The 27,923-nt window shown below is 36.6% G+C and overlaps 1 long non-coding RNA gene and 1 other non-coding gene across 2 annotated transcripts; both read left to right on the top strand.

Moving 5' to 3' along the window:
• Window positions 1-302: 302 nt before the first annotated feature.
• Window positions 303-25,125, top strand: LOC118615123. The gene is made up of 5 exons (XR_004956393.1): window positions 303-416; window positions 1,640-1,766; window positions 3,158-3,386; window positions 18,068-18,233; window positions 24,755-25,125. It is a non-coding gene; the product is annotated as an uncharacterized LOC118615123 (long non-coding RNA).
• Window positions 25,126-27,520: 2,395 nt separating this feature from the next.
• On the top strand, window positions 27,521-27,622 carry LOC118621774. Its single transcript, XR_004957786.1, has one exon. It is a non-coding gene; the product is annotated as a U6 spliceosomal RNA (small nuclear RNA).
• The last annotated feature ends 301 nt before the right edge of the window (window positions 27,623-27,923 follow it).

The raw sequence follows: 27,923 nt of genomic DNA, 5'->3' as shown, positions 1-27,923 counted from the left end.
AAGGAAATGGTTGGGAGAACATTGTCATTAGCTCTCTTGTATTTTTGTATGTCTTACAAGCAAGGTATTGATAGTACTTTTATTTTGCACTATCTTTTTAAAGAATATTTGTAGAGCAATAGGCTTGAAAAATTGAGAAAGTGTCTCCCTTCAGAATAAACGGTGCACACCCTTACATGTTTAGTAAAGATAATGTCTATCTCTGGGCACATGCCAGACATACTTTCTGCCTATTATAGATTATTTGAGTCCCCTAACATCAGAGTTCTTCAGTAATATAACACACTCAGTGTTCAGATATAGCTTGACCCTCTTTACATCACTGAGTATGCATGTATAACTTGACCCTCTTTACCTCATTTAGGGATCAACAACTACTGCAAGAATGGGCTGGTTCTTCAGCAGTAGCTGACAACGTGAGTTAAAAATATTTTTTTCTTTGAGTTAGAAGTCTTCTGCCTTCTGCCAGTAGCCATTAAACTGTGGCAGGCTAACTTGTTAGCTTGGAAGTATAGTAAAATTTCAGACCTTGCACAGATCTATAGGAATTTCCTCGATGTTATAAAGGACATCTACTAACAATCTACATCAACATAATACTTAATATAAAGACTTAATTCTTTCCTACTGAGATCAGGAACAAGCCAAGGGTGCCCATTATCACCACTTATACTATCATTGTCTCTGAGGTTGTAGTCAGAACAGTAAGGAAGGTGAAAACAGCATAAAGATTAGAAAGAAATAAGTAAAACTTTCTTTATTTAGAAATAACTTCATTTCTGTGTAGAATATCCCACAGTTTTAGGCAGGAGTGAATGGAGAAGCTACTAAAACTAATAAATTCATTTATCAAAGTTCAAAAGATTTATGCCCAATAGACAACAATCAATTGCATTATTTTATACTAGTAACAAATAATAGGGAATTGAAAATATAAAAACAGGACCATTTATCAGAGCATAAAAATATGAACTACTATGGGATACATTTGAGGAAAAGATACAGAAGATACATACATTAAAAAATATGAAACTTTGTTGATTGAAATTAAAGAGGATCTAGCCTGGCCGGTGTGACTCTGGTTAAGCACTGACCCATGCACCAAGAGGTCACTGGTTTGATTCCCTGTCAGGGCACATGCCCAGGTTATGGACCAGATCCCCAGGGGGGACATGCAGGAGGCAGCCAGTTGATGTTTCTATCTCTTTCTCCCTCTCCCTTCCTCTCTCTCTAAAAACCAATAAAGAAAAAAGAATTTAAAGAGCATCTAAATATATGGAATCTTATGACAATTAATGAGAAGTTTCAATATATTAAACTGATAAGTAAATTTAATGCAATTCCAGGCAAAATCAGCAGGATGTTTTGTAAAAATTGACAAGCTGATGAATACTTTTAGTGGAAATGAAAAACCCCTTGCCAAAACAACTCTGAAATAGAACAATAAAATTTAAAGACTCATATTATTTGAACTCCATTATTTTTATAGAACTAAAATAATCAAGAGGGTATGGCATTGGTTTAAAGGCGAATCAGTGAAACAAAAGAGAGAATTCAGAGTTAGAATTCAGAATTCTCAGTTTTTCCTTTTTTTGCATGGCCTTGACAATATTTTTTATGTTTTTGTACTCACACCTAGATTTATTACAATGGAAGGACATAAAGCAAAATCAATGAAGTGAAAAAGTACATTATGAAATTCAGAGGAATTCAGGCACAAGCTTCCAAGAGTCCTCTTCCGGTGGATTCACACAGGACATGCTCAGGTATTTTGCACAAGGTCCCTCAATTGGTGTTTCTTCATTATTAGACTGTGTGGTTATGGGTTTGGGGGAATAATTCCACAGAGGTAAGTGCCTTCTCTCATATCAATGTGTATATGCTAGTGGTGGAGCATTTTTCATTTTGAATGATATTTTTATAAATTGGACAGCTGTTTTGATGTTTATTCCTATGTACTATATACTTTTATTACTTTTCATTTCATTTTATCCATTAATAGATGATTATACTATGTCTAAATGAAGAACAGTAATTCTGCATATTTATTCTTTATTCTGCTACTCATTTGATTATCTTACAGTTTACAGAAGTTTTTATTTAATTGATTATTTTAATACTCCAGATATAGTATATACAATAACAACTTAATAAATTATAGCATTGCCACATGATGGAATATTAAACTGCCTTTAAAACAGTTTTGAATACCATGTTAATACATAGAAAAATGTTATATCATTAAGTAAACAAAGCAGAATAGAAAATGGTTAATTTCATCCAGGGTTAAATTTACTTGGGGCAATTACTAAACATATAGACTACTGTTCTTGCCATCCCCTAGCTACTGAATTAAAAATTCAGGGGACAAGGCCCATAATTCTGCAGCATTAATAAATATTCCTGGTGCATCTGATATATATAAACAATTCACAATAAAATCTGATTATATAATAAGACATGTGTATATATATGAAAAAAATTAAATAATGCACTTATATAGTAGTGAATTCAATAATTTCAATAAACTCTTATTCTCTGATCATATACCTATCTCTCAATTTAACATAAGGTTTGATGGGATCCTACAAATGGTCTAAGAGAGTCATCAGATTATTTCTACTTCAGTATTAGTAGGAAATTGAAAATGTCTTTTATTTTATTTATTTTTTATCCTCACCCGAGGACATTTTTGCATTTATCCTCAGATAGAGCTGGAGGGAGAGAGGGAGGAAAGAGAGAGAAACATCGATGTGAGAGAGACACATCGAGTGGTTGCCACCCACACGACCCCAACCAGGGCCAGAGACAAACTGCAACTGAGGTACGTGCCCTTAGCGGGAACCGAACCAGGGACTCTTGGGTCTGCAGGCTGACGCTCTAACCACTGAGCAAAACCGGCCAGGGCTGAAAATGTCTTTGAAATCTTTAATAATTTTAAGAAGCAGTACAGGATTGTGTGTTGTCAGTTTTCATTTTTTGGCATGTTTTTTTGAATGTCAGTGGTTCCGTTAATGTGAGAAAGAGACAGGCCCTGTGAAAGAGGACTGTATTGCTGGTTGATAGGGGAATCAACAAAAACTCACTTACCATTTAAGTTCAGCTAAATAATTTGCAAAGCTCAGTGAAAAATGAAAATATGATGCCTTTTGTACAGAATTGTGAAGAATTTTAAGACAGCATCAGCCGAGCATTGAACCAAGTACAGGGCCCTGAAGCATGGGGTCCTTTGCAACTGCCCAGCTTGCACAACGTGAAGCTGGCTCCACACATAATGCCCTAAGAGCAAGTTACAGTTTAAAAAATGATTCTCGTTTCATCTTTGCATGCAATCACTACCGTTTGGGGGAACTACTACACGTGGAGTTTGAATAAGACTGCAAATGGTAAGTCTTTATAAAAGATAATTATTTTTCAAACACTCTTTCCTCAGGTGACCTAATTACTGTATTTCTGTTTCAAACATAAGACATTTCTTGCAAAGTGATTTAAATTCATCCGTGATTTTCTTTTTTTGCTTCTCTGAAAAATCTTTGTAAAACATTTTGATGCGTCTATGTAGTAAAATTATGGGAAATAATAAATAAATGCATATGAGGGTAATAGTAAGCATATATTTCAGAATGTTTAACAAGATAAAAGGTGTTGTAGCCTGCTGATACTGCCTAAAAGATGTGAAAATATATGTCTTTAGTTATTCTGGGAAACAAAGCATATTTGATCTCTCAGAAATATTCATCCTAAGAAGATAAAAGCTCAGGCTCTTTTCACTATAGGATTCCTTCCAATGGAAGGAGAAATTCTTGTTCACTATGATGATATTGTATAAGTCTCATCATTTGAACTCTTACCACTGGTAGTATATCCGGGTGTCTTTTGAGTAATGGGGGAAATGAATTTTAAATGTTAGAGTTAGGCAATTTGGTAGTTCTGAATTATAGGTCTTCAAAAAATTTGATAATGAGGCTTTATACACACACACACACACACACACACACACACAAGCGCTGTCTCCCACCCTCGGGTATGGACACGAGCGTATGCAGTGTGAGACTAGTAGAGTCTGGGTTTGGATAGTAATGAGCATTACAATATCTGTCAGTGTTCAAGGAGAGCCTCATCTAATGGAAATGTGCAATGGAGTCATTTAAATTATCTTAAAGTCTCGCTTTAACAAAATCCTTGTCATGGGGAAGTGTATTATAGCCCATTTTGGCTCTTTCTTAAACATTTTATTATGCAATAGGAGTATTTTTTGTGGGTTTCTAATTGTTTCTTTCTTTTTTATTGTTGTTATTGTTGTTATTTTACTGCATGTAGTAATTTAAAAAATGAAGGCATATATTAAGCAAAATAAATTGTAAAACATTTCTATAATCATACAATTGTATCTACACAGGCAGCAAGAACTAGCACTTAAAGATATTATATTTAAATAGCATTAAAACATTCTTACAGTTGTCCTATGAAATGGGTATCATTCCCATTTTTCTAAGAGGAGACAGGTTCAGAGAGGACACCGTGTCTTTTGGTGAGGCAGAAGTACTTTTCTCGAACCTGATTCTTCAACCTCCAAAGCCCAGGATGGTTCCCACACACCACAGTTGTCTGGGATCAAATTGTATAATGCCTTCTCCATAGTTTTCGCTACATAAATCACAGCTCCTCATTGACAAATTTGCTGCCCAAAGAGGAACTGGATTGTTTACCTTAGTTATCTTTGGTGTAATAGTTGTGCTGTTTATTTATGCCCATTAACTATTCTTACCATATTCAAAGCCCAAGTAAAGTTTCATCTATAGAAATGTTCCCTAAATTTAAAACACACAGTGTTCTGTTAACCCATAAGAACATGGTTTGCCCTGGCTGGTTTGGCTCGGTGGTTAAAGCATTGGCCCACGCACTGAAGGGTCGATTCCCGGTCAAGGGCACATACCTGGGTTGCATGTTTGATCTCTACCAAGTTCGGGGTCACGCAAGAGGCAACCAATTAATGTGTTTCTTTCACGTAGGTGTGTCTCTCTCTGTCTCCCTCCCTCCCTTCCATTCTATCTAAAGAGCAATAGAAAAATATCCTCGGGTGAGGATTAACAACAACAAAAGAATATGGTTTGTATTAAGTGCTAAGCTGGCAGTCAGTTATATTGGGGGTAAAAGTACTAGAGGCAGAGAAACCTGGGTTTATGACTTAAAAGTTGTGTGCTATTTTAAAAGAGATACTATATTTCATTTTTCTCAACCTTTAATGGAGCTAATGACACCTAGTTTTGTGAAAGTTAAAGAAAATATCATATCTAAGTTCCCACAGTAATTAGCACATGGTGAGTCATTTGAAATAGTATTTCCTTTTTTATTTTTTCTATTATACATTAAACTCTGTCTTTAATCAACACAGACAATACGTTCAAATCACCTATTATTTTAATCTATCACTTTAACAATTGATGCTCTCAAATGATACAGCAACACCACAAAATCCTAGAGTATATTTCAAATGAAAGGAAAATGTATATATGCACTTTAGTATCATCTATTTTTTCTAAAACTTTATGTAAAGCAATGTCAACCTTCTAGCCAAATCAGAACATATTTTGTTGAGTTGACAGTGCTTTTAAATATTTTAAATTAGTGATAAGGATATTTCCAATTTATCTGAAAACATCTGAAAAATTTATAACACTAGTACTGCATTCTTTTGGGGAAAAAATCAACCAGAATTCCTAAATAGCTCTTCTGTCTGTTTAGGACATGCCTTCTCCATTTTCTATGTTCCCACTTCTGCCTATTTTTCTAATGAAAGGCTACTGAATTATAGATATTTTTTTTGCTACTAGCAGAAGTTTTATATTTAGTTGCTAAAGCTAACTTTAATATGTAATTTACTTAAATTTAGCCTTTAGTGAATAAATGAATATATGATAGAAAAATAGTGGCATTCCTGAAAAAAACCTGTAATATTTTATTGTACATATTTATAATTACTCGGCTAATTCCAAGTACTCATCCATGCCTTTATTTGCTTTTAGATGGTTAAGTCTGTGAAATTAGGTAATTATTCTTCTGAAATGTGAATTTCCAATATTTATTTTTTCTGTTATATGTCTTTTATTGATCAACCAAATGACTATAAACAACCATGATAAAACCAGATTTTGGGAAAGGAAATAAAACTTTTTTCAAACATATGTATTCTTTCTAAAAATTTGTTGTTTTTAACCATAATTTTACACTAATGTAAAACTATTTCAATTATCATGACTACTTATATAAAATAAACACCAGGAGTCTTCTCATTTCCTGTTGTTTCATACTTATCTTGCAATTTAGTGTCACCTCATTGAGATGGAAGAAATAGGAAAAAAGAACTTTTTTTCTACCAGCCGTCAAGTAGAACCTTCATTTGCCAGGACACACCATGATACATCAGAGAATATCAGAATATAAGACACTGACTTTTCTATTGAAGAGAATCTGGGTGAATTTCTAAAGATTAGAAACATAAGCTAAGGCTGCCTTATTTTACTCCTGAAAATATTTGCAAAGGTACTTAGTGAAAATAAAGCCTTTCTTTTACAGAAAAATAATTAACACAATCAATCATGTTCTCTTCATTGCATAAGCATACTGGTTTCTAGTCTAGTCTGTGTTCATTTACAGGTGTTTTGGTTTTTAATATAAAATAATTGACTAGTGTTAACTAGCAAAGGGAAAAATATAAACTGTGTTCTGGATTATTTCAAACATGTATCCTTACTAATATTTTAATGTTATAAAATCATTGCAGAAACAATGAAATTGCTCTTAGTCTAGTCATGGGTTGAATCAAAAGCATTATATCTCTTATAGTGTAGTATGAACATAAGTACCCAAAGTTTAAAATTAAAGGGAAAAACAAAGCCATATCTTAAGATGTAATGAGAAAACCTCAGAGTTATTTTCATTCGCTCCATGTGTTAAGGGGATGCTTATTCTTAGTAGCAGCAGCTAAAGAGACTAGACACTTGATGCACATAAAAATGTTTAGAATTAATTAGTACAGGAAATTTTACAGAACTTGTTAGGGACATGAAAAGCATTATCACTTCTGTAAATATAATAAAACCAAAGGATATATTTTTCTGGTAAAAGAAAGAACAGGTCCCTGGTCGGAGAGGCTCAGTTGGCAGGAACATTGCTCCATGCGTTGAAAGTTTGCCGGTTTTATTCCCGGTCAGGGCACATGCCTGGACTGAGGGTTTGATCCCTGGTAGGGTGCATATGGGAGGCAATAGATGGGTGTTTCTCTTTCTGCCCCGTCCCATCCTCCTCTCTAAAATCAGTAAAAATGTATCCTCAGATGAGGACTAAAATAAATAAAATAAAAATGAAAGGAAGAATAACAATAATTTTGAGAATAGATTTATAGTATTACTTTATTACTTCTTTATGCATAGAGAAAATCCTGTGTCTGGACATCTTTCCTTTGCCACTTCAGATCTCTTCTCTTCATTCTTACCCAGCCCAGTGCTGACCTATAAGGATGGCATTATTGGGATCTTTTTCTTCTGGCTTTCAGATGGGTTTTGTTGAGGAGAATAAAGGGAGGGCCACATGCAGGAGATGATAGGGAGAGAGTGATATCAGCATATTTGTTTTCTGGGCTCCCTCCCTACATGGTTATCTTATGCTGGTTATGTGCTCCATTCACAATCTCAGCTTCTAATGTTCTCTGACCAGCCCTCTCTCCTCATACTGTGGTTACCTCCTTCTCTTTACCCTTCAGGTCTAAGAATGATATTGACCTCTAGCCTACAAGCCCGGTATGGAACTCTTTTTTTTTTTTTTTTACTGATGGCCTATTAATTTGCAAATATACCTTTTATTAAGCTCTCCTCATATTATCTTGAAAGTTCCATCTACTTCCTCCTGAGACTAGCTCTGATACGATCAGTATATGATTATAAAGTCTTCACACACAGTTAAAAATAAGGATGGCATGCCTCACCTTAATCATCTCTGAGTCACCAGATCAGAAATTTACAAGAACAAGAGTGAATTGGTAAAATGTTACTTCAGTTTCTTTAAATAAATATTTCTACATGTTCATAGTCTAAGCAAGAATATTTGCATACATATAACATGACCTCCTTGAATATATTCCAAAACTCCTGCCAACAATGCTAGCTTCAATAGATGAGAAAATTAGCTGTTGTGGCCACTCTGAAATATCAGGATGGACCTACACCCCAAATTTGGTTTGGATGTTAAGACTGATGACATCACACACATACACACGCATGTGCACAGCACACATGCACACATGCACATACCTTGGAGGTATAAAAAGTTTATTAGTTACATAATTGAGGTTTCTTCTGGAACAACAAAGTAGGCCTCCCAAGAATATCCAGAAAAGGTTGTGAGGGCAAGGAAAAGAGACTAGCTAGAGATTTTTCTTGGGGTTAGGGAGTGGGGCCAGGGTAAGGGGTTCCAGGCAGTTTCACAAGGGGCTTGAATAGTGTGTGTGTGTGTGTGTGTGTGTGTGTGTGTGTGTGTGTTTTGAAATCTCCCAAAGACATTTTTCCATCGATTTTTAGATAGAATGGGAGAGACACGTCAATTGCTTGCCCCCCGCACCGGGAATCAAACTGCAACGAAGGTACATATCCTTGACTGGAATTGAACCCATGACTCTTTGGTCCATGGGCGAACCCTATAACCATTGAGTCAAACTAGCCAGGGTGGGTCTTGAATAGTTTGAATCTCCCTGCAATGCCAAAGGATTTCTTGACCCTGTCAGAGAACCGAGAGCCACGGACTAACCTGAAATCTAAAGAAATACAGGGAGTTACAAGGAAAGGCTGAACAGAGGACTTGTTTACCTGAGTCAGATGTTTCCGGGCCCATCAGTAGAATCCAGTTAAATTTTTCAACAAGCTGGTAAAGGCTAAGTATGGACTAGTTGGATAATATAGAATATCTGGGGTATAACTACTTGGTGAGAATTCAGTATTTTCAGACCTACTCACAAGCCATTCTCCTCAGTTGGTGTTCATATAAAAGTTTGTCAATAGCCTAGGAGAGCCTTCTTCAAGGTGCAGGCCTGGGAGAGCAAGAGCAACCATTATAGAGAAAATACAAAACCACACCCAGATTCTCCCCCTCCCTCCCACACCTCTCCTGTAAGACAAGAGTTTTAATGGTCTAAGGAAAGACAAAGATCAAACAAACAAACAAAAACAACAAAAAACCTGTAACCCTTAGGAAACCAATGGGGAAAAAAAATAGCTACTGATAAAGAACAGAATAAGATCCTCTATCCTGTGGGAAGGGTAGGAATGCTTGCTGGTCTCAAACCAATAGAGGTGTACTGCAGCTGAAGATGAGATACAGCCACTGAGAATGACCCACCCCCAAGAACCAGGGACCTGGTGCCTCCCTGAGACTTAGACTAATCAGAATAAGAGTAGATACCCCTTTCTTGCACCTCAATACCAGGCTAAGAAGCATCAAGTTACAAGACAGCAATTTTTAGTAGGCTTAGGCCAAGAGCATGTAGAGAGAATTGCAGGCTGAGGCACGGTACCTAAAGATGAGGATGAGCAGATAATGAAATAAAACCATTGACAAACTAACTGCTACCCTAAAAATGAGGTAATACCAGTAGAATTTGAACCCTGTGTTACACTGAAGGGAATCATAGTAACAACAAAATCCTAAACATGATCATACCAACCCCTGACTTGTTTAATTCAATCCCCATACTAGTTTGACTCAGTCCCCATACTAGCTTAACAGAAAGTCAGCCCATTTCCAATCCAATAAATACAACTATTTATCTCTGTCTATTTTATTCTCTAAGACCTGACAGAAGATGCCCAACTTTAAAAAAAAAAAATTACGGAGGACACAAAAAGAGAAAATTGAAAACAATATACTGTCCAAAAAAAAAAAAAAAAAAATCAACAGAACTAAACTCAGATAAGACAAAGTTTTGGCCTGGCCCATATCATTCAGTAGATTGAGCATAGTCCCATGCACCAAGAAAGAGGGTGCTGGTTTGATTCCTGGTCAGGGACATGCCCAGGTTGCGGACTTGGCTTGATCCCCTGTAGGGGGTGTGTAGGAGGCAGATCAATGTTTCTTTGTCACATCAATGTTTCAAACTCTCTCTCTCCCTCTCCCTTCTTCTCTCTCTCTAAAAAAATCAAACATGTTAAAAAAAAAAACAACCCAAAATTTAGAACTTTAATACAGGAAATTTAAAATATCTAAGTTTAATATGCTAAATGTTCCAGTTGGAAAGATGGGTAAAGTATCAAATGGGTACTATAATAGTTCTTTGTGTCAATTTGGCTAGATTATAGTACCAAGTTATTCAATCAAACAGTAATCTAGATGTTACTATGAAGGTATTTTGTAAATGTAGATGTAAAATCTCAAAGAACACTACATAGGATGAATACAAACAAAACAAAGTACGTAAGCATATCATAATCTGATTGCTAAAAAACAAAGACAAAGATCTTGAGAGAGTAAGAATACATTACACACAGAGGAACGGACATAAGAATATAGCAGACTTCTCATCGGAAACTACACAGCCCGAGGATATTGGAGGGACTTATTCAAAATGCTGCAGGACAAAGAAAAACTATCAACAGAACATACTATACCCCCCCAAAAATATCTTTTAAAATTGAAAAAAATTACTTTTACAAAGTTATTGAAAAGATTTTGCTGCCAGTTAACCCATAAAAAAAATGTTAAAGGGAGTTCTTCATACAGAAGGAATTTATTCAGAGCAAGGAAAATTACCAGGGCTAAAGAAAAGGTATTACATAAAATAACTGGGTCTGTAAGAAGGTGACAGGATTGGCCAAAGAACATATATGCAGGGCACATGGCCACAGACAAAGTGTGGTGATGGCCGGAGTAAAGTGGGGCAATGGGCTGGAGGGAGGTGGGCGAAATTGGGGGGAGTGGGGACATTTGTAATAGAGTCAGCAATAAAAATAAAGAAAAAAAGAATTGGGTCAACATTTGTGTGCTACATCTTTGCCATTCTTTTAGTTTCCACCTACTTTTGTGATTATTCTTCAAACATATTTATTGTGGACAACACACGGTTGGCTCTTGTGTTGTTTATTTTTAAAACCACTTACATAATCTATCTTTTTTAATTTAATTTTATTTTTTAATCCACACCTGAGGATGTTTTTACCTTAATCTTCAGATAGGGCTGGAGGGAGAGAGAGAGAAAGGGGAAGAGAGAGAGAGAGAGAGAGAGAGAGAGAGAGAGAGAAACATCGATGTGAGAGAGACACATCAATTGGTTGCCACACACACAACCCCAACTGGGGCTGGGACAAACTGCAACCGAGGCACGTGCACTTAGTGGGAACTGAACCTGGGCTTCTCTGGTCCAAGGGCAATGCTCTTACTGCTGAGCCATACCTGCCAGGGCCATAATCTATCTTTTGATGTGATTAGATAATTTATATTTAATATTGTGATTGACATGTTTTTATTTAGGATATAATTATATTATTTACTTTTTGTTTGTTTCCTTTCATTTTTATTCTACTATCCCTCCTTTTCTATCTTCTTTTATGTTCAATAAATATCTGTAGTATTTCATTTTAATATTCCATTTTACCATGGTAATTTTGACTATTATCTTCTTTATTACCTTTTTATTTGTTGTTATAGAAATTAAATGTACAATCTAGTAGTACTTTATAACTTCAAACGCAATGTAGAAAATGTACCACTGTATAAATGGCAATAATCTTTACCCTCCCCCTGTTATATTATAGTAGTTTTTTTGATTGTTTTTTTGGTGGTACGTGCCCCTAGCGTGAACTGAACTCGGGACTTTCTGGTCCGCAGGCTGACGCTCAACCGCTGAGCCAAACTAGCCAGGGTTATAGTAGTTTCATATAGTAGTTTTATTATAGTAATTTCTATCTATCTCACAAGACAATGTTATATCTTTTTGCTTCTAACCAGACACATATTTTAACAAAAGTTAACTTTACTTATTAAAATATTTAATTCCTATTTTATTTCCTACATCCCCAAAGTTTCAAGTTTCCACTCTGTTCTGATTTCTGTTGTTCCTGATAAGAAATCTGTCCTTTGTGTTATTTTACTATGAATAACGTGCCATTTTTCTCTGGGTTCTCAAGGTTTTTTTATTTGTCTTTGCTTTTGAATATTTAAATTATGATATATCTAGACATAGTTTTTTAAATCTAAAGTTCAATGGATTTCTTTAATCTGTAAAACTATTCATCTTTTACCAAAATTTAAGAAGTTTCAGCTATTATTTTCTTATATATTTATTTGTTCCCACAGTCTCTCTCTCTTTACTTTTTGGAACTCTAATAACATAAATGTTAGATATTTCATTGTTTAATAGACACCAAAATTTCTGGTCACATTTTCTACAATATTTTCTTCTTTTTATTGTTCAGACTGGATAATTAATATCAATCCATATACAAGTTCAAGTTCACTGACCCTTTCCTCTGTCATTTTCATTTTACTATTGGGTCCATCCAGTGAATTTTTTATATCAGTTATTTCATTTTTTCAGTTAAAATTTATATTTTCTTATATCATTTATTTCCCTGTGGAGACTTTTTCTCTTTCTATTCATTTCAGGAACATTCATCTTTACTTCTTATGCATAATTACAGTAGCTGCTGTAGCGTCTTTGTCTGATACTTGCAACACCTAGGTCATGTCAAGGTGTTGCAAGTATCAAGGTTGCAAGAGACAAGGTTGTCTCTTCTTTGGAGAGTCAATAAGATTTTCCCAGTTCTTGTTGTGTACATTTGAATATTATGTCATAACATTCTTGATGTCAATTAATTGCCAAGGAGAATGTCTGATTTTAGCTGGAAATCCGTACAGTTGGGTTTAACCCACAGGTTCTCACCCATGCTCTAGCAATTCAGTTTTCCAAATGTTTGCTGTATTATTTACATCCATGCCACAGGTGCCTCCTTTGGTAGTCTGGGGTCTGGGTGGTCATGTGCAAGCTGTTACCGTTCTCAAAGCCTTTGCTATGCTGTTTAGTCAGAAACATGCGTATGAAACAGCTATGCCTGCTTAGGGTGGCCCCAGGTGATAATACAGCATCATAGTGTCTCTTTCCTGCGATCTCTCCTCTCTGTGATTTTCTTGACAGTCTCCAGCTCCCAGGACCCCACTTCTTGGTCTTACTGTGCTTGAGTTTTCTCACTCGTTTACAAAATATCTGCTACTGTGTCTACTTATAAGGCCAAAAAACAATCGTACACACAGAGAAATAAGCCAATGTGGATTCCCTCCTTGCTCTCAGCACCACAGTTTCTGGTCATAGAAAACAAGTATCCTCTCTCCGATTTGTAGGCCCTTTGCCCAGTTGTGCTGCTATCATTTTGCCGCTGCTACTGTTGCTGCTGCCTTAGGAGGCTGATATAGAAGTAAAGTGAGAATCAAAAACCAATGCGATATGTGAAAATTATTTCACCTCCCATACAAAGAAACATTTTACAAACTCACAGAGAAAATACACTTTAGGAATAATATTCAAATTAGAAATGATGGGAATAAGTTTTCTTTTAATCATCTGTATTATCTTTTGAGCTCAAGAAGATGCGGCTTCTAAAAAATAGGGCAGCCCAGCTTGTGTGGCTCAGTTGCTGAGCATCGACCCATGTACCAAGAGGTCGCTGGTTTGATTCCCAGTCAGGGCATGTGCCCCGGTTGTGGGCCCAATCCCCAGTCGGTGGCATGCAGGAGGCAGCCAATTGATGTACTCTCTCATTCTATCTCTCTCTCTCCTCTCCCTTCTCTCTCTAAAATCAATAAAGAAAAAATATTTTTAAAATAATAAAAAATAGGGCAGAGAGTTTAAAAGAAAAATCTAAAATGAAGGAAAAGGAAGAAAAGAAGAAAGTTTATAAGAATATAATGCTATAGCAATAGCCAAATTTCAAAACCAAATTAGAATTCATTTTGGAGCAAATTAGAAAAGGAAAAAATATCTATGCAAATCACAATATTGAAATGTTTAGTCATTAAAAATATTCCAAGATTCAAAAAATAATGAGAGAAGATAACAGTTAAGATACTAAAAAAGAACAAACATAAAAATTGTGGTTCTTCACATGCAAAAAGATTGAATAATTAAATAGAATCAACAATGATAGTTTTATTTCAAGAAAATGTTATAAAGCTCAATTGACATTTAAATAAACCTATGCATACAGAGAAATATTAACATATTTTTTAATGTTAATTTCAGATAAAGTAGAATTTGAGAGAATACAACTACATGAGATAAATAAAGATCCTTTCTATGGATATTACATAAAAAATAATGAAACAGCCCTGGCCTGTTTGGCTCAGTGGTTAGAGCATGGGCCTGCCGTTCAGAAAGACCCAGGTTCAGTTCCCAATAAGGGCGCGTACCTCAGTTGCAGTTTGTCCCTGGCCCTGGTTGGTCATGCGGTGGCAGGCACTTGATGTGTCCCTTTCACGTCGATGTTTCTCTCTCTCTTTCTCTTCCTCTCTATCCCTCCCACTCTATCTGAACAAAAAATGGAAAAATGTCCTCGGGTGAGGATAAAAAAAAAACAATGAAACAATTATAACACCATAACACATATACACAAAATAATGTGGCACTAAAATGTAAAGAAAGAAAATTCTAATTTCAGCCATTATTGGTATTGGAGTTTTTTCTCATACTATACAGAGGTATGAAACTAGAAAAATTTAATATACTACTTTTTTTTATCTTGCATAGCAGAAAAATCAGTACTGCTATACATAAGAGATAGAAAGCTAAAGTTGTTTGTCAGCATTTAACCTTGCTTTCTGCCTGGAAGTGAGCTCTGAACCATGGAGCAGAGTGGTGGAGTCCAAGGAAAGACACTGATTGCATTGAGCCAAAGCAATATGACATAGTTAAAGGAAGAAACTGGAATTCAGGTCTGAAAAAGCCATTGAAATTTGCAGGATACAGTTATTAGAAATTAAAGAGCTCCTAACATCTGTATTGGGGTTTCCCTTGGATCCCTGTTCAAACCCTAAGCTATGCAATTGCAGGGCAAGAGTCCCTGCATTCTAGCAAATGGCAGCTTCCACAGGGCTTCAAGTGGGAGAGATTTGAGAAGATGCACACACGGCTGAGGTATATCAGAGTGCAAATCCTACTAGAGAAGAAATCATTTTCTGAACAACCCTGGCATTCAGTTTATGCTCCAGAAAGAGTATGCGATGATTAGAGTAAGGGCTGTAGAGAAAGGGCTACGGGGAAGAATAAAGGGCAAAACCAAAATAATCCTGAAACTAAGCTTCAGCAACACCAGGAAGGTCCTCTTCTCATATCGCTACCTTCCAGAACAGAAGTCAGCATGCTCTAAAGCAAGACGACATGATCAAGTAGACACTCTGCAGTGAATCTGTCGTACTGTCCAATATACAGTCTACATTTTAAAGACATGCAAATGAGAAAAACATGACCTTTAATCAAGAAAAAAAGAAAGACAATAAAAAGAATCCCAGAAATGATTCAAATGTTTAACATAACAGGACTTTACATCACTCATATGAAAGCTTAACAAATAGCAGAAAAATAGTGTATAGCATGTAAATGGACGAGTTTAGGAAGAAAAATGGAAGCTTTAAAATGAAACACATTGTAGAGATAAAAATTTTAGAATCTGAAATAAGGAATTTATTGGAAGTACTCTGAAGCAGACTGGCATAGAAACTGAAGCACAGGATAAAAAGAAAAAAAAGCATCCAAGACCTGCTGAAAAACAATTAGTGGTATAATTCATGTTTAATTAATATCCAGGAAAGAGGCAAGAAAATAATGTGAGAAACTGTGCACAAGTAATAACATTTTTTTTTTATCACCGATGAAAATGTCAGTCCACAGATGTCAGAAACAAAGCAAACTCCAAGCAACATAAAAACAAAAATGCCCAATGGTTCCCAAGACAAAACCGAGTGCGAGATAAAATTAACAAATGCTATCCATTCATAAACTCATGGCAAGAAAATACATCTGCCAATATTTTCATTGCATCAGGGATTCAAAAGTTTTAGAAAGAATAATAAGTTTTATAGAATAAAAAGAGGAAAATTAAGATCATCATGAACTGGCAAGCAATCTATTAAGGTGGGAGTTTTGGAAATAGGGAGACTTTCTAACTGGTCTTCAGGTCCATTTGTCAATTCTTATTGTCTATATAAGAGGACAAGGAAACAATTTAGTCATATTTCAAAAGAGAAAGAAATATTAATATAATATTAAGGGTGAAGAATTTTCTGTGGCTAGCTAGTTGACTAGATTTTTCTAATCCATGGTGGTGGATTAGACTTGTTCCTATGGTCACACTGTCACTGTCATTATGGCTCTTTTGTGGGGGAGTCTGCCATGCAGGCAGTTTCTCAGCGGAAAACCGCTAAAACCTGAAGAAGGTCAAGAGTTTAGGTGGTAGGAATGCTCCAGCCTCAGTTGGGTACATCAGTGGGAGAAAGTGGATGAAGGATATACAGGAACTCTGTACTAACTCTGCAAATCTTTTGTTAAATCTAAAATTATTCCAAAAACTTTGTTAAAAGTTTATTTTATTTTTTTTAAAAAGGCCTATTCTTGCTTTAGCTAGGGCCTAAGAAGTACACCTAATTACTCATTACCTCTATGTACCCTTTTCCTTATCTCACAAAAGATCAAAATAGGTCTAGGACTTTGAAATGTAAGGATTCTCTTAGGGAACAGAATTACACATCTTACGTCTTGAAGGGAAAGGATTAAATATTGAGGAAACACCAGCAATGACAACGTGGGAGTGTTAACAGTCGTCTCTCGCTCCAAGTCACCGAACTAACCTAGAATGGTCAGCCCAAGTTCTTTCATTTTGTTCTGTTCTTTTTTTTTTTTTTTTTTTTTTATCCTCACCCGAGGATATTTTTCCATTTTTTGGACAGATAGAGTGGGAGGGAGAGAGAGGAAGGGAGAGAGAGAGAGAAACATCGATGTGAAGGGACACATCGAGTGGCTGCCACCCGCACGACCAACCAGGGCCGGGGACAAACTGCAACCGAAGTACGTGCCCTTAGCGGGAACCGAACCCGGGTCTCTCCGGACCGCAGGCGGACGCTCTAACCGCTGAGCCAAACTGGCCAGGGCAGTTCTTTCATTTTGTAACGCCCCCTCCCCAACAGAAAGAAAGAAGGATTTCTTTTTGCTGGTTTTGTCAATCTGCGCGATGAAACACTAAGCAGAAAAAAATGATCGGTAATGAAGAGGAGAGGGACAGAAAGAAGACAGAAAACCAGAAAGACGGATAGTTGAAGGGGCGACTTTGTTGAGTGTTTGAAAATGCAGCTGAAACGGTTTTGGAGTGTCAGGGAGTAGATAGAAGATAGGAGGTGTGTTGTAACAATGTTTTTAGAAACTATATTTTAAAATTTGCTTTAATGTCTTTTAGATATATGCCTAAAATCTGAAATTTCTTTTTAATGACTTCTGGCTATTCATCTGGTTTTGTTGTTGTTTTTAATAGACTATGGTACTAAAACTGAACTACATGGGCCCAGGTTTCTCGAAATGTGCACCAGAAAACATGTTAACCTTGGAGCTGGTGACAATTGAGGCTCGGCTCAGTGGTTCTCAGTGGTTCTCAGTCTCGGCTGCTCATTGGAATCACCTCAGGAGCCCAAAAAATACAGATACCTGGATTCCCTCCCCAGAGATTCTGATTGAGCTGTTCTGAGTGTGGCCTGGAGCGCAGGGTCTTTAAAGTCTCCCCCAGTAATTCTCGTGGGCAGACACGACTGAGAATCGAGTGCAAGGGAGACGCAAAGCTGGCAGTGAGGACGACACATTTCTGCTTAAAAATGCTTGGTGGTTGTGTTTACACGAGGTCCGACAGTCGTCTGACGCCTTCTTCATGAAGGAGTGGCCATCTTTGCAAGCGTGTGGTAAGCAGGAGCTCAGAGAGAGCGTGTTTCAGGTTAGCGGTCCTCTCCCAGCCAGCTCTGTCCACGCCCGCAGTAACCCCGCTTTCCTGCGCAGGTCCCGCTCAGCCACGGAGGAGGATGGCACGCAGCATGGAGTTCAGAGGATTGACCACATAAAGATTTCCTTTTACCCAATTGTGGAAATAAACACTTTAAAGGCAACTTTTCAAGATCGTAGCTAATGTGTAAAAGAAGATTGAAACATACATCATCATTGCATAGTATGTATTTTATTCCTTTCATATGGTCTGGAAATATCCAATAGCCCTTTATGTGATCTTTTTGACTCCGTTTAAAGAGAATCCATGAAAAAGATGAATGTCCTGCTGACAACCACCCAGGAGGCCAAATGAAATATATGTGTAAAGCTGAAAATAGTTTCAAAGTGTTGGGGTGAGGGGGGAAGGGATAGCCCGAATCCTATAAGCAAATAATGGAACTTGTACATCCCCTGTAACTCCAGAGGAACTTGCTGCCTGCCTTTTCCCTGGCTCGTAGAAAGTAAAGCGTTCCTATGAAATCTTGTGCAAGCCCAAATGGCATAGAGCGAAGATGCAATTAGTATAACAAATGGGAGCATTCTCTGACCCCCAAAACAACCTACCAAGTCACCCTAAATATGCTTAATTATGTTCCATTTTACACTAAGCGTAACAGTATTATTAGCTCCCTTATGCTTTTATGATACCTTAGGACACATCTTGCTACTGGAAGCACAAAATAAATCAAGGTAAAGCAGAGATGCTCACAGACACACTTCAAAGCTGTGGAGGTTTGATGCCGAGTGTAGTTCCTGGGGAAAGAGCTTGCCGGTGCCGCTCTGACTACATGGGTTTGTGCTGCCTCTGTACTGGCTCATCGCAAAACAAACACAATGCTATTTTCGCTTTTTACTTTTTTCATAAAAATGAAAATCCTCTTTGGATTTCGTTTGGTTAGCGAAGCAACTACTAATGTAGGTCTTTTGTAAAAGTGAAGCAGTTGAACATGAACTTTAAAAACCCGGAGAATACCTGTATTCTTTTTTTTTTTTTTTTTTTTTTTTCACTTTAAAGGTTATCACTCTTGGAATACAGCACATCTTCTCATTGTGCTCATTATCAGCCACAACAAATAGATTTGAGCCCAGAGACTCAGGCACTTTAATTGCCGCTATGCACTTTTCTCAAGTAATAAAAAGAAAATACCAACTTTTATGTGTCCCCTTTGATATGGTCTATGTACAGTGCCATCTCTGTGTCCCCTCCAAGACTCACTCTCTGGAAAGAAAAATTGGTCTGATGGTTTTCTTTGCCTTTAAAGAAAATCAATAGTCAAACTTAAAAAGTAATCTCACTTGAAATAAAACACAGAAGCTATTCCACATAGAAAATAGAAACACATGGGCAGCACTTTGTCTCCTTTGGTTATAAATGACTTAAAAAAGAAGTTACTGAAACGAGCTAGAGAACAGCCTAATGTAAGTGCTGAATGACTTTATCGGCCTCTGTAGACATAACCAATCTCAGGGTTTGGCTGTGTTACATAGTACAAAGAGCACGCACCTTAATGTAAAGAAAATATGAATTTGAGCCTTGACTTCATCAATTATAAGTCGCATGACATTGGGAATATCATCTAACCTTTCTGTGCCCCATTTCTATGGGTCTAAAATAAGAATAACAGTATCTGTTGTATGTTGCTGTTATATTAAAATGAGACATCATAAGTCTGTTGCCTAACCTAGCATATTATAGGCACACAACAATAAATAATAGGTAAATTTTCTCGTCCTACATCATTTTTGTCTCTGTATTATACAAGCAATGCCAAAGGCCTTGGGATTATTTTTGTGTCTTGAAAGATTAATTTCATTTATTTTTACAAGTTGTGAACTTTGAAAATGGCCTAAGTACAATGAATTCTTTCTCCTATTACCATCTTTATATATACATTACACTTTATATACAAATCGGTTATAGGGTTTTGTCATACAGCTGCTCTTTTGTCCTCCAAATCCAATAAGACTCATTTTTCAGAAAGTACCCTGGGTGCTGTTACTAGGGAAAAATGAGGACTAAGAGGTCACAGAAGTGAGGTCAATGGAAGTGATTTCCATTATCAGTGAAGTGCTCGATAGTATTTTCCCTGATTCAAGGGGAAAGGGCAATCTGAATGATTTCCCTCGGACATTGTATAGAGAATATGCTTTGTTTTCCTGTATGGTAGAATTTAGAAGCTTAAATGACAAAAATGTTGCTTGAATTACTAGCCTTCACAGTGTCATTATTGTGCTGGGGATATGTTTTCAGTTGATCAATATCTGACATATTCAGCACTTTATAAAGGTGTATATATACATAATGCTGTCCAGCCAGTGTGGCTCAGTGGTTGAGTGTCGACCCATGCACCAAGTGGTTGCCGGTTCGATTCCCAGTCAGGGCACATGCCCAGATTGTGGGCCCGTCCCCAGTGGGGGGCATGCAGGAGGCAGCCAATCGATGTTCTCTCTCATCGATATTTCTCTCTCTCTCTCCCTCTCACTTTCTTTCTCTCTAAAATCAATAAATGGAAAAAAATAATAAAAAATAAAGGTATATAATGCTGTGACCAAATGTATCATTTTTGTGTAGTGATATTAATTTTTCAGAGCTTTACAATAATAAAGTTTAAAGAATGGGAATATTTGGTCCATAAGAGATAGGCAATAACCAATAAACAAAAATTGAGAAAAGAGATGCACACTATAGTCTTTTTGATCACTATTGTTTGAGGAAAGGATATTTTTTCTCTCTTAGCTATAGAGCCTACAGCAGGGCCATGCAACAGTATGCAAAGTCTGGGACTAACTCTGCCAATGTATATCTTGCATTATTTCATTGCATTATTGTGCTTACCATTGAGATTGATTTAAGCATGAGAAATCTACTTGATACTAAATAAAAAGTAGAATCCACTATTCATCCAGTTACTCAAAACTTACATATTTCTATGCTTGTTTGGTCTTGCATCTGGCCAGTCTCTTGCATCAGCTATGCAATTGATATTATGAGATCTTCGTTTGAAAGAATAAATTTGGGTTAATGCCATTAGGAATGGGTCAAAGTTATCCCTGTTTTCCTTTAGATCAGATTGTAAATATATTAACTTCTTTCGCTATATTAACATTTATTGAGTCACTTATTTCTTGACTAGACTGAACTGAATGATAGAAAGGAGTCCCACTGTTTACTTTAAAAAATCCCTCAGGCTAATAGAAAATAATTGTAAAATATAAAATACATATATATCATAGTATTTATCATTATCATAAATACTATTTATGGTTTGTCCAATGCACTATAATCCTCCAGTTCAACATTTTTCCTGTTTGTTTTCATCCTGACTCCTGAATCCTTGCTTCTCTAAGATCAAAATCATATTTTATAGCCAGAGAGCATATCACTTCAAATTATTTTTCTAAAGGGGCTCCATTTGAGATTTTTTTTTGTAGCATTCATACCGTAAGTGTGATTAAGGGAAACGTTGGTGAAATAGGCAATACACCGAAGAAAAGCAGTTGCTTTTTTTTTTTTTTCTTTTACGGCCAATTTCTTTCTGGTTCTTTAAAATATAATTTAACTAGTCTTCTATTATATCCAGTTTATAGATTTGGATGCTTAATGACTAACTCATTATCTTAGGCTAACCCTCAGTATTCCTGTATAATACCTCAAACAGCAATTTTCAACTTATTATATCTCCTAGCACACATAAACAAATTATGTACTAAAATTCTGAGGCACACCAAAAAGTATATTTTTTGCTGATCTGACAAAATAACAGATATGATTTTGATTCATTCGAACCCAATGGTTATTGTTGTGTTGGCTGTTGTCATTTTCTATTTTGAAAACCTAAGAGAAAAGAGGTCAGTGTCCCTAACTAAATAGTCAGGTACTGCATGTTTTAAAAATTCTTGTGGTGCACTGGTTGAAAATTGCTGCTTTGAGGAACCATAGTTATCTTCAAAATAGATTGCATGTGTGAAACAAGTTCTTTTCTGTGTATCTAACCAGTCATTTCCAATGCACATCAGGTCACTCTTCATTAGGCCTGCATTTCCATCTCTTTCATTAATAAAACCTGACTTTTCAAATTTCAGGTGTATGTACTTAAACAGAAATGCATTATACAAACAAAAGAGCAATTGCAGACATCTCCAGTATTCATTCTGCCATGTGTGGTTTTATAAAAATGCTTTATATAGATTTTATTTTCATTGGATTCTCAGACAAGATTGTACTAAAGTTTCCCTCCCCCCACATCTTCTTAAGAATATTAATAACAAGGTGGCATTCATCTACAGATTTAAATCTAGAGAAACATTAGCAGACACTGTATCAGTAATGTGTGATCAGTTCTTGACCTTTTGCCTTCCCCGTGGAATTGCATTAATTCTGACATAGATTGGGGAAAGATCCATTTGCAACAATTCACACCACTCAGTGGAATTGCCTTCTTCTGGGATAGGACTTACTCACAGAGTTGATATTAGTGACAGTAGGTTCATTTCACAAATAGCAAATACTAGGTACAATAAAGTAAATAACAAAATGGGTACAGAAATGAGTAGGAACATTCAGAGGAAGAAGATATAAAAGTCAAATGTGGATTCGAAATAATTTAATATTTATTTATGTTTTCAGTCATTCCACAAATATGGATTGCCTAGAATGTGCTAAGTAGTGAAGGAGTTAGGTGGGATATTCAAAGATAAATCCATGTCTTGTATAGTTTAAAGGGGACTGTCTTAAGTACACATAAAAATGGTGTATTAAAGTCTACCAGGAGCAAATAACCAGGATCTGGAAGTCTTTAAGAGGAGCATATAATTTATAACTTTTCCTGGGGAAAACAGAAAGCAAGTCCATGAGGAAGATATAAACATTTGCAAAGGGGAGGAAATAGACCGAGATGCAGTAATAGAGATACAAGAGAGGACAGGACATGTCCAAAAGTAGAAATAGTTTAGGATAGTCAGGGCACATGATATGAAGAACAGGTATGATAAAGATGAAACACGGTGGTTTTGAGGCTTTGTATGTCATATATGAACCTACCATAAGAACTTGGAAACCATTAAGTTTCAAACAGAGGAGGACCATGATCTGATTAACATTTTAGAAAAATCACTTTGTACACTGTCTGGGGAATTGATGATGGGGCTGCAAGGGAAAAGAGATACCAGTTAGGAGGCTGTTACAGAAATCTGGTCAAAGAATGATGTGGAACCCATTTATGATAATGGCATGATGAATGCAATGGATTAATCAAAACATAAAGGATATAAAATGATATAGAACTTTGCTTATGAGATGCACAGGATGACATAGAAGGAGATGTTCATGCTTATATTTTGGCTAGGTAATGGGGTATTTGGTGGAAGGATTCGATGACAGAGAAAAAAGAAAATGTAAAAATCAAGGGGAAAATTAAGTTTTTAGTATCAGTGGGATAATCCAAAAGTGATGTACATTGGCAAATAGGTATTACATTCGGGGGGTCAGAAGGAGAACTAGGCTGGAAATCTAGTTGTGAGAAGCAGAACATGGAAATGAATATAAAATATGCAGTGGCATCATGCTGTAAGGGGTGGCCTAGACGTGTTGAAAGAACTTGGATGGGGGCTAGCCAGAGGGCCAGGGGAAAGAGGCACAATCCTCCCCACCTCAAGAGAAGAGGAGGCATCCCTTCCCCCACCTGTGGAACAGCTCTGGACTGTAAATCAGCACCCCAGCAGCTGGGCCTGGTGGCACTGGGCACTCAGACATCTGTCTGAGTGGGAGACTGGGCAAAAGCCCTGTCCACCAAGAGTCGGCAATGTTGAAAGACTAGAAAGCCAGGCAAGGCCGTTTTTTTCTCCTTTTTTTTCTTTCTATTCTTCTGTGCTTGAGGTGGTGACAAGGGTGTGCCAGCAACCCAGGCAGAGCTGAGGCATTGGAAGGACAGGAAGCAACTGCTTACCCCTCCTACAAGCTACAGGCACATCCCAACGCAAATCTGTTTAAACCATCCTGACTGAACCTGATACTCCAGACCCAAGGGGAAGGGAAAGCAGCCCAGAAAAAAATATATTCAAGTGGTGAGCCCCAAAGCAGACCCAGCCTCTGGGCTAGGGAAGCCCTTCCCACCAGACTACTTGGGGTCCGGCCCTGGAGGGCTTCAGCCAGGTGGCCCAACGCCAGGCAGGGATAACAATTTACACTGGCCTGAACCACAGAACTGCCCAAGAGGACAGGGACTCATATACCAAGGGGCCAGATCCAACAACATTGGAGCAAAATCCAGTGAGCTACACAAATAGAAAATCCAAGGTTTTTTGTTGTGTTGGTGGTTGTTTTTAAATTTTAATCTTTAATTCAATTTTATTGTTTTCTTTTCCCATTTTATATTTTATTTTATTTAGCATTATTACTTTCTAAAAGTATTATTTCATTCATTATTTTCTACCTTTTATTTTTTATATGTACCCTATTTCTGATCTGTCTTCTTTGCTTTCATATTCTTATTTTTTTTCCTCTTCTAATTCTTTTGGTTTTGTGCCTTCTAGTATTGTGTGTGTGTGTGTGTGTGTGTGTGTGTGTGTGTGTGTGTATTTTCTGTTTGTTTGTTTGTCTTTTAATAGTTTTGTTGATGGGGTTGCTTTTATCATTGTTGTTGCTAATATTTTTTTCAGGTTGTTTTTGATTTGGTCTGATTTTGCCTTGTTTTGTCCTGTCAGCTCCTATATAACAGTTGGCATAAGAGGGTCGAGATTGAGACGCACAGTCAACAACCATGAAGGCTGAACCCACCCACAAAAAAACAACAGCAATCAAGACCCAAATTCAACAGGAGAGCCTACATAACCCATACAAGGGTCATTCCTAGAGCACCCAGCTCAGAAGATCAAGGAGACCACTCCACTGGGTGCAACAAAAAGGCCACCCCACCAAGACTGGGAAGTGTAGATGTTTTATCTTATACACACCGACCTGCCAATGCGTCCCAGTGCACCTCACCTGGCCCTGAACTACCAGGCTGCTAAAGTGTTGAGATAAGAAACAAATCCCAGATAAAAGAAAAGGAGGAATTGCCAAAAAAGGAAGTAAGTGAAATGGAAGCAAGTAGTTTGTCAGATAAAGAATTAAAAGTAGTGGTTTTAGGGGTGCTCAAACAACTTAGTGAGAATTACAAGCTACTTAATGAAAATTATAAAGAAATCAGTGGAAACAACATCAGCATGAAAAAGGAGGTAGAAGCTATGAAAAAAATAAAAGACTTCTCAGTAGAAACACTGCAGCCCACAGGGAGTGGCATGAAGTATACAAATTAATGAAAAGCAGGGATCTGAATCCAATATTTCTCTATCCAGTAACACTGTCTTTCAAAATTGAAGGTGAAATAAAGAGCTTTGCAGACAAAAGTCTAAAGAAATTTACTACCTCCAAACCAGTACTTCAAGAACTGCTAACGGAACTGTTGTATGAAGAAGAAGAAATAGTGAGAGAGAGAAGAACATAGGCATAAAGAATAAAAATGGCAACAAATAAGTACTATCACTAATTACCTTATATGTAAATGGCTTAAATGTTCCAATCAAAAGACATAGAATAGCTGATTGGATAAGAAAACATGACCCAAATTTATGCTGTCTACAAGAGACCCACTTCAGAACAAAAGACTCACACAGGATGAAAGTAAAGGGATGGGGAAAAAAATTCCCATGCAAATGGAAACAAACAAACAAAAAAGCTGGTATAGCAATACTCATATCTAATAAGATAGACTACAAAATGAAGTTCATAATAAGAGACAAAGAAGGTCATTAAATAATATTAAAGAAATTGATTCAGCAAGAGGATGTAACCCTGGTAAACATATATGCACCCAATGTAGGAACACCAAAATATAATTAAAAACATCTGGAGGACTTCAAGGGAGAGATCGACCAGCAATACAATCATAGTTGGGAATTTTAACACCTAAATGACATCACTGGATAGATCTTCTAGACAAAAAATTAACAAGAAAATAAGGACCCTAAGCAACACAGTAGATATCTGGTTTAATTGATACTTACCAAACATTTCACCTCAAAGCTTCAGAATATACATTCTTCTCAAGTGCACATGGGACATTCTCAAAGTTAAACCACATGTTAAGACACAAACAAAGTTCCTACAAGTTCAAGAAGATTGAAATCATGTCAAGCATCTTCTCGGATCACAATGGCATGAAACTGGAAATCAATTACAATAAACCACTAAAAAAAAATTCAAACACATGGAGGCTAAATAGCATGTTATTAAACAATAAATGGTTACCAATGAAATCAAGGAAGAAATAATAATAAAAAAAACTTCTTAGGAACTAATGAAAATCCCCACACAGCAACACAAAATCTTTGGGACCCAGCGAAAACAGTCATGAGAGGAAGTTCATATTAATACAAGCCTACCTCAAGAAATAAGAAAAATTTCTAATAAATTATCTAACCCTACAACTTACAGAATTAGAAAGAGAACAGAAAGAAAATCCCAGAGTAAGTAGAAGAAAGGAAATAATAAAGACCAGAGTGAAAATAAATGACATAGAAACTAAAGAAACAATATAAAAGATCAATGAAACCAAGAGTTGGTTCTTTGAAAAGACAAGCAAGATTAATCAGCTTTTAGCCAAACTCACCAAGAAACAATGAGAGAGGATCCAAATAAATAAAATCAGAAATGAAAGAGGTGAAGTAACAACTGACACCACAGAAATAAAAGGATTGTAAGGAGATACTATGAACAATTATGTGCCAACAAATTGGACAAACTAGGGGAAATAGACAAATTCCTAGAATCATAAAGTCTTCCAAAACTCAACTAGGAAGAGTCAGAAAGTCTGTGCAGACCAATAATAACTATGAAAATTGAAGCAGTTATCAATAAACTCCCAGCAAACAAAAGCCCTGGTCTGGACGACTTCCAAAACCAGATAAAGACACTACAAAGAAAGAAAATTACAGGCCAATACCATTGATGAATATAGATGCCAAAATTCTCAACAAAATATTAGCAAACTGAATCCAGCAATACATTAAAACATTATTCACCACAACCAAGTGAGATTTATCTCAGGGATGCAAGGCTGGTGTATTATTCACAAATCACATTTATTGAATCACCACATAAACAAAATGAGAATAGAAGGATCATACTTCAACATAATAAAGACCATATATGATAAACCAACAGCCAACATCATACTCAAAGGGCAAAAACTCAAAGCATTTCCCTTAAGAGCAGGAACAAAACTGGGATATCCTCTTTCCCTACTCTTATTCAACAGAGTACTGGACATCTTAGCCACAGCAACCAGACTCAGAAGTACAGATAAGGCAAATCAGAAGTAAAAACATGCTGAATATAAAAGTTGAAGTAAAAAATATATATAATCTCAAATGTAAAGTTGAGGAATATGGTATAAGATTAGGAGTTCTCTTGTAAGAAACTATGGTTAAGTGCTCGCTTTGGCAGCACACACACTAAAGTTGGATACAGGGAAGATTAGCATGGCCCTCTGCGCAAGGATAACACACATTCGTGAAGTGTTCCATATTTAAAAAAAAAAAAGGAAAGAAAATTATAAGCATGGTGCCCTGGCTGGTTTGGCTCAGCAGTTAGAGTGACAGCCTGTGGACCAGAGAGTCCCGGGTTCGGTTCCCACTAAAGGCACATACCTTGGTTGAGGTTTGTCCCCGGCCCTGGTTGGGGTCATGTGGGTGGCAACTACTCATTGTTCCTCTCTCACATCGATGTTTCTCTCTCTCTCTTCCTCCCTCTCTCCCTCCTGCTCTATCTCAAGATAAATGCAAAAATGTCCTTGGGTGAGGATTAAAATAATAATAATAATGGGCATGGTGA

The sequence above is a fragment of the Molossus molossus genome, unplaced genomic scaffold (assembly GCF_014108415.1).
Source record: "Molossus molossus isolate mMolMol1 unplaced genomic scaffold, mMolMol1.p scaffold_m16_p_1, whole genome shotgun sequence".
In the NCBI taxonomy this organism is placed as follows: Eukaryota; Metazoa; Chordata; class Mammalia; order Chiroptera; family Molossidae; genus Molossus; species Molossus molossus.
The sequence above is the reverse complement of the archived record's forward strand: the minus strand, read 5'-3'. Positions and strand labels throughout refer to the sequence as shown.